Source organism: Urocampus carinirostris, unplaced genomic scaffold (genome assembly GCF_059441175.1).
Source record: "Urocampus carinirostris isolate Australia breed hairy pipefish unplaced genomic scaffold, RoL_Ucar_1.0 HiC_scaffold_135, whole genome shotgun sequence".
NCBI lineage: Eukaryota > Metazoa > Chordata > Actinopteri > Syngnathiformes > Syngnathidae > Urocampus > Urocampus carinirostris.
Genome location: NW_028283240.1, coordinates 20001 through 30000, shown reverse-complemented (window position 1 = coordinate 30000; position 10000 = coordinate 20001). Strand labels below are relative to the sequence as shown.

Genomic DNA, 10000 nt, shown 5'->3' with positions numbered 1-10000 from the left:
AATTCCCCAAACACCGGCCCGATAATACGCGCACAATTCCCCAAACACCGGCGCGGATTTCAGCCACTATTGGCGGGCACAAGTCCCCCAACACTAGCCCGGGATTCAGCCACTAGTGGCGGGCACGATTCCCCAAACACCGGTCCGATAATACGCGCGCATATCCCCAAACACCGGCCCGATAATACGCGCACAATTCCCCAAACACCGGCGCGGATTTCAGCCACTAGTGGCGGGCACAAGTCCCCCAACACTAGCCAAGTTCTCAGCCACTAGTGGCGGGCACAATTCCCCAAACACCGGCCCGATAATACGCGCACAATTCCCCAAACACCGGCGCGGATTTCAGCCACTATTGGCGGGCACAAGTCCCCCAACACTAGCCCGGGATTCAGCCACTAGTGGCGGGCACGATTCCCCAAACACCGGTCCGATAATACGCGCGCATATCCCCAAACACCGGCCCGATAATACGCGCACAATTCCCCAAACACCGGCGCGGATTTCAGCCACTAGTGGCGGGCACAAGTCCCCCAACACTAGCCAAGTTCTCAGCCACTAGTGGCGGGCACAATTCCCCAAACACCGGTCCGATAATACGCGCGCATATCCCCAAACACCGGCCCGATAATACGCGCACAATTCCCCAAACACCGGCGCGGATTTCAGCCACTAGTGGCGGGCACAAGTCCCCCAACACTAGCCCGGGATTCAGCCACTAGTGGCGGGCACAATTCCCCAAACACCGGTCCGATAATACGCGCGCATATCCCCAAACACCGGCCCGATAATACGCGCACAATTCCCCAAACACCGGCGCGGATTTCAGCCACTAGTGGCGGGCACAAGTCCCCCAACACTAGCCAAGTTCTCAGCCACTAGTGGCGGGCACAATTCCCCAAACACCGGTCCGATAATACGCGCGCATATCCCCAAACACCGGCCCGATAATACGCGCACAATTCCCCAAACACCGGCGCGGATTTCAGCCACTATTGGCGGGCACAAGTCCCCCAACACTAGCCCGGGATTCAGCCACTAGTGGCGGGCACGATTCCCCAAACACCGGTCCGATAATACGCGCGCATATCCCCAAACACCGGCCCGATAATACGCGCACAATTCCCCAAACACCGGCGCGGATTTCAGCCACTAGTGGCGGGCACAAGTCCCCCAACACTAGCCAAGTTCTCAGCCACTAGTGGCGGGCACAATTCCCCAAACACCGGCCCGATAATACGCGCACAATTCCCCAAACACCGGCGCGGATTTCAGCCACTATTGGCGGGCACAAGTCCCCCAACACTAGCCCGGGATTCAGCCACTAGTGGCGGGCACGATTCCCCAAACACCGGTCCGATAATACGCGCGCATATCCCCAAACACCGGCCCGATAATACGCGCACAATTCCCCAAACACCGGCGCGGATTTCAGCCACTAGTGGCGGGCACAAGTCCCCCAACACTAGCCAAGTTCTCAGCCACTAGTGGCGGGCACAATTCCCCAAACACCGGTCCGATAATACGCGCGCATATCCCCAAACACCGGCCCGATAATACGCGCACAATTCCCCAAACACCGGCGCGGATTTCAGCCACTAGTGGCGGGCACAAGTCCCCCAACACTAGCCCGGGATTCAGCCACTAGTGGCGGGCACGATTCCCCAAACACCGGTCCGATAATACGCGCGCATATCCCCAAACACCGGCCCGATAATACGCGCACAATTCCCCAAACACCGGCGCGGATTTCAGCCACTAGTGGCGGGCACAAGTCCCCCAACACTAGCCAAGTTCTCAGCCACTAGTGGCGGGCACAATTCCCCAAACACCGGTCCGATAATACGCGCGCATATCCCCAAACACCGGCCCGATAATACGCGCACAATTCCCCAAACACCGGCGCGGATTTCAGCCACTAGTGGCGGGCACAAGTCCCCCAACACTAGCCCGGGATTCAGCCACTAGTGGCGGGCACAATTCCCCAAACACCGGTCCGATAATACGCGCGCATATCCCCAAACACCGGCCCGATAATACGCGCACAATTCCCCAAACACCGGCGCGGATTTCAGCCACTATTGGCGGGCACAAGTCCCCCAACACTAGCCCGGGATTCAGCCACTAGTGGCGGGCACGATTCCCCAAACACCGGTCCGATAATACGCGCGCATATCCCCAAACACCGGCCCGATAATACGCGCACAATTCCCCAAACACCGGCCCGGATTTCAGCCACTAGTGGCGGGCACAAGTCCCCCAACACTAGCCAAGTTCTCAGCCACTAGTGGCGGGCACGATTCCCCAAACACCGGTCCGATAATACGCGCGCATATCCCCAAACACCGGCCCGATAATACGCGCACAATTCCCCAAACACCGGCCCGGATTTCAGCCACTAGTGGCGGGCACAAGTCCCCAAACACTAGCCAAGTTCTCAGCCACTAGTGGCGGGCACAATTCCCCAAACACCGGTCCGATAATACGCGCGCATATCCCCAAACACCGGCCCGATAATACGCGCACAATTCCCCAAACACCGGCCCGATAATACGCGCGCAATTCCCCAAACACCGGCCCGATAATACGCGCGCAATTCCCCAAACACCGGCCCGATAATACGCGCACATTTCCCCAAACACCGGCGCGGATTTCAGCCACTATTGGCGTGCACAAGTCCCCCAACACTAGCCCGGGATTCAGCCACTATTGGCGGGCACAAGTCCCCCAACACTAGCCCGGGATTCAGCCACTAGTGGCGGGCACGATTCCCCAAACACCGGCCCGGCGCTGAGTTTATGGCCTCCGAAAGGCCCATACATTCAGACGGGTCCATGTATTTTCAGTTTTCCGTAGCAGGTGTGATTGTTTGTTTAATTAGGTAGTTTGTGTTGGTGACGGTGTTCCTAACTGTGGTGGCTTGTTTGTAGAATGTGGGGCCCTGCGTTTGTGTTATGTTGATTTCTGGTAATTTACTTTTTACTAAGTAGTCTTTCAGGTTTTTGTTTCTTTTAAAGGCTGAGATGATTTTGTAATCTTGGATTATGCTTGTGTTCTGTAGTGTCTGATTTATATTTTGTCCATTCATTCAGACGGGTCCATGTATTTTCAGCGACAGCCGCAGTACCGCCAAAATCCATGCAGCGGCGCTGGATTTATGGCCTCCGAAAGGCCCATTCATTCAGACGGGTCCATGTATTTTCAGCGACAGCCGCAGTACCGCCAAAATCCATGCAGAGGCGCTGAGTTTATGGCCTCCGAAAGGCCCATTCATTCAGACGGGTCCATGTATTTTCAGCGACAGCAGCAGTACCGCCAAAATCCATGCAGCGGCGCTGTATTTATGGCCTCCGAAAGGCCCATTCATTACCAACGGGGCTGCAGTAGCATCCCGCGGCCACGCAGGGGCAGATATTGTGAGGGAATTACATGGTAGTGGACGGAGCGCCCATGCATTTCCAATGGGAGTGCAGTACCTCAAAAATCCGCTCCAAGCCACCGAACTTGAGGGCCCGACGTTCCCTCAACACTAGCCCAGTGCAATCGACATTTCGTTCTGTGTACATTGTTACACAGAATGACAATACAAGGGAATTATTATTATTATTATTATTATTATGTATTCAGCCACTAGTGGCGGGCACAATACCCCAAACACTGGCCCGGCGCTGGCTGAGTTTATGGCCTCCGAAAGGCCCATACATTCAGACGGGTCCATGTATTTTCAGTTTTCCGTAGCAGGTGTGATTGTTTGTTTAATTAGGTAGTTTGTGTTGGTGACGGTGTTCCTAACTGTGGTGGCTTGTTTGTAGAATGTGGGGCCCTGCGTTTGTGTTATGTTGATTTCTGGTAATTTACTTTTTACTAAGTAGTCTTTCAGGTTTTTGTTTCTTTTAAAGGCTGAGATGATTTTGTAATCTTGGATTATGCTTGTGTTCTGTAGTGTCTGATTTATATTTTGTCCATTCATTCAGACGGGTCCATGTATTTTCAGCGACAGCCGCAGTACCGCCAAAATCCATGCAGCGGCGCTGAGTTTATGGCCTCCGAAAGGCCCATTCATTCAGACGGGTCCATGTATTTTCAGCGACAGCCGCAGTACCGCCAAAATCCATGCAGCGGCGCTGGGTTTATGGAATCCGAAAGGCCCATTCATTCAGACGGGTCCATGTATTTTCAACGACAGCCGCAGTACCGCCAAAATCCATGCAGCGGCGCTGTATTTATGGCCTCCGAAAGGCCCATTCATTCCCAACGGGGCAGCAGTAGCATCGCGCGGCCACGCGGGGGCAGATATTGTGAGGGAATTACATTGTAGTGGACGGAGCGCCCATGTATTCCTATGGGCAATGCATTTCCAATGGGAGTGCAGTACCTCAAAAATCCGCTAGAGGGCCCCGAACTTGAGGGCCCGGCGTTCCCTCAAGTGCCGATTTTATACCCCCTTCTCCAGCCGACAGCCAGAATTATATTAGGGACTCGCAATTTTGAGAGGTGAGCACCAGGGCTAATCAGCGGCCACCCGTGACCATTGAGTCCGACAGAGCAGAGGCTAGGGGCGGCCTCGCATCTCGCAATTACCGAGGGAAGATGCCGGTTCTCGAAAAATTTCTAAGTTTTTCAAATTTTAAAGTATTGAAGTATTTAGGGCGCTTCCCGCGGCCCTGGCTTTTGCATGTACCCCTCTAAGCTCCGGTTCTCGAAAAATGTCTAAGTTTTTCAAACTTTAAAGTATTGAAGCCGGACTTCCGCGGAGGCTGACAGGGGGCCTCCATCGAAGCACCCTTCACCCCCGGGTGAGCCGGCGTCGGCCCACGGGCCTGCCGGTTCCCCAACTGAGCGATTGGCACACGAGACCCGCCTCGGAGGGCCCACGTCGGCCGGCGCAAGCCGGTGTTCGGGCGTGCGGCTCCTCCGGCTTTGCGGGTCAAGCTCCAGCGCCGAGGATACTAGGCAAACGTTGGGCCCCCCCGAGCCGAGTGGATACCCGCCTCAGAAAGAGCTGGGGCGGTACGTACGGACGGCCTCACTAAGAGGGAACGGAAGCTACTAAAGCACACGTATAACTGTCCGATGTGCGAACGAAAGTGAGGCCGGACGAATCCGATACGAGTTACGAGTGAGGCGGGATCCACGGCTGGCACTCGCGGGGCCCTCTTGCGAAACCATGCCTCGGCGTGAACCTTTTGGCGGCAGAACCAAGACGAACCGAGGTCGAGCTTCCGTCTCGAGCCACACCCAGACGTCCGACCGTCGCGGAGCCCGACGCCACGCGTGCTAGGGCTCCGCGCGAAACATCGTTTCACGACACCCGCTCGTCAGCCCGTCCGAACGTATACGAGTGTCGCGCGGCCCCCCGGGCCCGGCTGTAGCCACAGCCTCGTCCCGGACCAGGGCCGCACCGCCACCAGCAGCGCCCCCCCGGCGGCAGACGCACTCTGGTTGATCCTGCCAGTAGCATATGCTTGTTTTCAAGATTAAGCCATGCATGTCTAAGTACGAATGGCCAGTACAGTGAAACTGCGAACGGCTCATTAAATCAGTTATGGTTCCTTTGATCGCTCCACCGTTACTTGGATAACTGTGGCAAATCCAGAGCTAATACATGCAAACGAGCGCCGACTCGCGGGCGGGGCTCCGGCCTCGCCCCGGGGACGCGTGCATTTATCAGACACAAAAACCCACGCGGTGTCCGGCGGGCGGGGGCTCAGCCGTCGCGCGCGTCCCCCGCGTCCGGCCTCCGCCTCTCCGGGCGGGGGCGTAAGCGGCGCGGGCGGCTCCGCGCGCGCCGGTCCTCGTTCCGCCGGCCCGGCCCCCCCTTTGTGTTGACTCAGGATAACCTCGTGCCGATCGCTCGCCCACCCGAGGCGGCGACGACTCATTCGAATGTCTGCCCTATCAACTTTCGATGGTAGACTCTGCGCCTACCATGGTGACCACGGGTAACGGGGAATCAGGGTTCGATTCCGGAGAGGGAGCATGAGAAACGGCTACCACATCCAAGGAAGGCAGCAGGCGCGCAAATTACCCACTCCCGACACGGGGAGGTAGTGACGAAAAATAACAATACGGGACTCGTTCGAGTCTCCGTAATTGGAATGAGCCGAACACAAACCCATCGGCCAGCATCCATTGGAGGGCAAGTCTGGTGCCAGCAGCCGCGGTAATTCCAGCTCCAATAGCGTATTTTAAAGTTGCTGCAGTTAAAAAGCTCCTAGTTGGACCCCGGGACGCGAGCTGACGGTCCGCCGCGAGGCGTGCATCCGTCTGTCCCAGCCCCTGCCTCTCGGCAAAAGCCCCCGTGATGCCCTTCGCTGGGTGTCACTCGCGGGGCCCGAAGCGTTTACTTTGAGGAAATTAGAGTGTTCAAAGCAGGCCACACGGCCGCCCCTGCATATCGCAGCTGGGAATAATGGAATAGGACTCCGGTTCTATTTTGTGGGTTGTCATGAACTGGGGCCATGATTAAGAGGGACGGCCGGGGGCATTCGTACTGCGCCGCTAGAGGTGAAATTCTTGGACCGGCGCAAGACGGACGAGAGCGAAAGCATTTGCCAAGAATGTTTTCATTAATCAAGAACGAAAGTCGGAGGTTCGAAGACGATCAGATACCGTCCTAGTTCCGACCATAAACGATGCCGACTCGCGATCCGGCGGCGTTATTCCCATGACCCGCCGAGCAGCACCCGGGAAACCGACCAAGTGTCTGGGTTCCGGGGGGAGTATTGTTGCAAAGCTGAAACTTAAAGGAATTGACGGAAGGGCACCACCAGGAGTGGAGCATGCGGCTTAATTTGACTCAACACGGGAAACCTCACCCGGCCCGGACACGGAAAGGATTGACAGATTGAAGGCTCTTTCTCGATACCGTGGGTGGTGGTGCATGGCCGTTCGTAGTTGGTGGAGCGATTTGTCTGGTTAATTCCGATAACGAACGAGACTCAAACATACTAAATAGTACCGCGGCCCCCCGCGCGGTCGGCGGCAGAAAACTTCTTAGAGGGACAAGTGGCTCTCAGCCACACGAGAATGAGCAATAACAGGTCTGTGATGCCCTTAGATGTCCGGGGCTGCACGCGCGCCACACTGAGCGTATAAGCGCGTCGTCTATCCCCGCGCCGGCAGGCGCGGGTAATCCTATGAACCCCGCTCGTGACAGGGCCTGGGGATTGCAATTATTTCCCACCAACGAGGAATTCCCAGTAAGCGCGGGTCATTAGCCTGCGTTGATTAAGTCCCTGCCCTTTGTACACACCGCCCGTCGCTACTACCGATCGGATGGCTTAGTGAGGTCCTCGGATAGTCCCCGCCGGGGCCGGCCCCGGCTCCGGCGGTGTGCCAGAAGACGGTCGAACTTGACTATCTAGAGGAAGTAAAAGTCGTAACAAGGTTTCTGTAGGTGAACCTGCAGAAGGATCATTAACGTACGAGCGGCAGCAGATCCGCCTCGGTACACCCCCGACGAGCCAGACGCCGAGGGCGGCGGGTCGTCGCAGGCGGAGGAAGAGGGTAGACCGGGACGGGACGGGACGGGGGGCGCGGCGCGGGTCACTCCCGGGCCGCGCGTCGGAGCGAGTTCGGCGGGCGCCACGCGGCGCGGCGCGACGCGAGAAAAGGCGGCGGGCGATGTCGCGCTACCTCCGTGCGAGCGGGGTAGCGCGCTCGTCCGACGACCCCAGTAGCGCGGCGCGGCGCGACGACAGGCGACCGCCAGCGACGGGCGAAAGGCGGCGGCCGTGCGCGGGACCCCCGTAACCGGGGAATCCCCCTATGCCGACGACCCTAGCTCGGCGCGGTTCTCGCGCTTCCGGCGCGCGCTTCCGGGGCGGCACTCGCCTCGACGACCTCCCGTCCTTTAAAGGTAACGGTTCGGGCCGGCGCCCCGGCGTCCGTCCGCCCGTCGGTGTCGCGTGTCCGTGCGGCGCGGGGCTGCTCTCGGCGAGGGTCGCCGAGCAAGCGGATCCCCGCACGGATCACAACGGCCGTATGGCGGCGGCGTCGGGACGCCCGCCCGAGACGAAGGTTCAGGGCGACGAAACGGTGCTCCCACCGGCTACCTTTTTCCCCGGCCAAACGCGTCCGTCGGCCGGAGCCCTCGAGGGGCCGCGTAGCGCGCGCGTGGGCCGGCCCCCGGACACCGGAGTTCCTCCCGGGGCTCCGGACACCGGGGGTTCGGTTCCGCGCGGTCCGCCGCGGTCTCCTCTGTCCATCCATAGTCCGGGCAGGCCGCGGCCGGGTCGGGGGCCAGTCCCCCCTCGGTGTCAGCGCGGTCGCGCCGCCCTTGTAAACCAAACCCACTCGCTGACGGGTAGCAACACCCAAAGCGTCGCTTCGCGGCGCGGCGGGGCTTCCAAGTCGGATGGCCTTCCGGGGTCCGGGTAGGAGACGCCGGGGGCCGGCCTCAGCGCCGAGCCCCCGACCTACCCGGCGAGTCCGGTCGCCGAGTCGTGTCAGGCCCGAGCGGGAGACGCCGGGCGCCGGCCTCAGCGCCGAGCGCCCGACCTACCCGGGCCGACGCACGTCTCGGGCGCCGTCGCGGCCCCGAGCGGGAGACGCCGGGCGCCGGCCTCAGCGCCGCGCGCCCGACCCGCTCGGCTCGTCGCGGCGTCGCGCGTATCGCGCCCGTCGGTAACCGCGCCGCGGGTTAGGGGCTCGCTCGCGGGAGCGACCGAACGGCACCCGCGGCGCGTTCGTCTCCGGTACAAACCCTGTCGTGAATTTGTCTCCGATCGTCCCGGGCGGACGTAAAAGGGCCCAAACGTACGACTCTTAGCGGTGGATCACTCGGCTCGTGCGTCGATGAAGAACGCAGCTAGCTGCGAGAACTAATGTGATTTGCAGGACACATTGATCATCGACACTTTGAACGCACATTGCGGCCCCGGTTTTACCCCGGGGCCACGCCTGTCTGAGCGGCGCTTTCCAATCGATCGGACGCGGGCCGGGCCCTCCGCGACATTCCGCCGGTCCGTCCGGCGGGTGGCGCGAGAACCCGGTCCGCGCGGGCGAGGCTCGGGCCCTCCGCGACATTCCGCCGGTCCGCCCGGCGGGTGGCGCGCGACCCGTGTCCCCGCCCACTCCGCGGCTGGGGTTTCGCAGGGACCCCCGTCCCTTCGTACCCTCAAATACAGACTCGGGCGGCGCTCCGTGTCCGTCCGCCCGTCGGTGTCGCGCGTCCGCGCGTCCGGAGGTGCTTCTCGGCTGCCGGTGAGTACGGCTGGTACTTAGCATACCGAGAAGGTGCTCCGCGCGCGCGGCTCCGCGCGGCGGCCCGTATGGCGGCGGCGCTCGGCGCCCTCCTCAGGTAAAGGTCCCGGTCGGCGCCTCGGCGTCCGTCCGCCCGTCGGTGTCGCGTGTCCGTGCGGCGCGGGGCTGCTCTCGGCGAGGGTCGCCGAGCAAGCGGATCCCCGCACGGATCACAACGGCCGTATGGCGGCGGCGCCGGTCCCGGCGCCGGCCCCGACCGCACAGCTCTACGCGCACGCCCTCAGATCAGACGAGACGACCCGCTGAATTTAAGCATATTACTAAGCGGAGGAAAAGAAACTAACCAGGATTCCCTCAGTAGCGGCGAGCGAAGAGGGAAAAGCCCAGCGCCGAATCCCCGCCCTGCGGTAGGGCGAGGGAAATGTGGCGTACGGAAGGCCGCTTTAGCCCGGCGCCGCTCGGGGGCCCGAGTCCTTCTGATAGAGGCTCAGCCCAGGGACGGTGTGAGGCCGGTAGCGGCCCCCGGCTCGCCGGGGCGAGGCCTTCTCGGAGTCGGGTTGCTTGTGAATGCAGCCCAAAGCGGGTGGTAAACTCCATCTAAGGCTAAATACTGGCACGAGACCGATAGTCGACAAGTACCTTGAGGGAAAGTTGAAAAGAACTTTGAAGAGAGAGTTCAACAGGGCGTGAAACCGTTAAGAGGTAAACGGGTGGGGCCCGCGCAGTCTGCTCGGGGGACTCAACCCGGCGGCGCCAGGGCGGCCGGTCGGTCGGCGCGGCGGTCGCGTCCCGT

General features: G+C 60.3%; 2 non-coding genes and 1 pseudogene across 2 annotated transcripts; all 3 read left to right on the top strand.

Annotated features, from left to right (window-relative positions):
* The first annotated feature begins 5435 nt into the window (after window positions 1–5435).
* Window positions 5436–7422, top strand: LOC148345022 (18S ribosomal RNA). The gene has a single exon (XR_015848912.1). It is a non-coding gene; the product is annotated as an 18S ribosomal RNA (ribosomal RNA).
* Window positions 7423–8764: 1342 nt separating this feature from the next.
* Window positions 8765–8918, top strand: LOC148345021 (5.8S ribosomal RNA). The gene has a single exon (XR_015848911.1). It is a non-coding gene; the product is annotated as a 5.8S ribosomal RNA (ribosomal RNA).
* Window positions 8919–9482: 564 nt separating this feature from the next.
* Window positions 9483–10000, top strand: part of LOC148345020 (28S ribosomal RNA) — a 6310-nt pseudogene continuing 5792 nt past the window's right edge.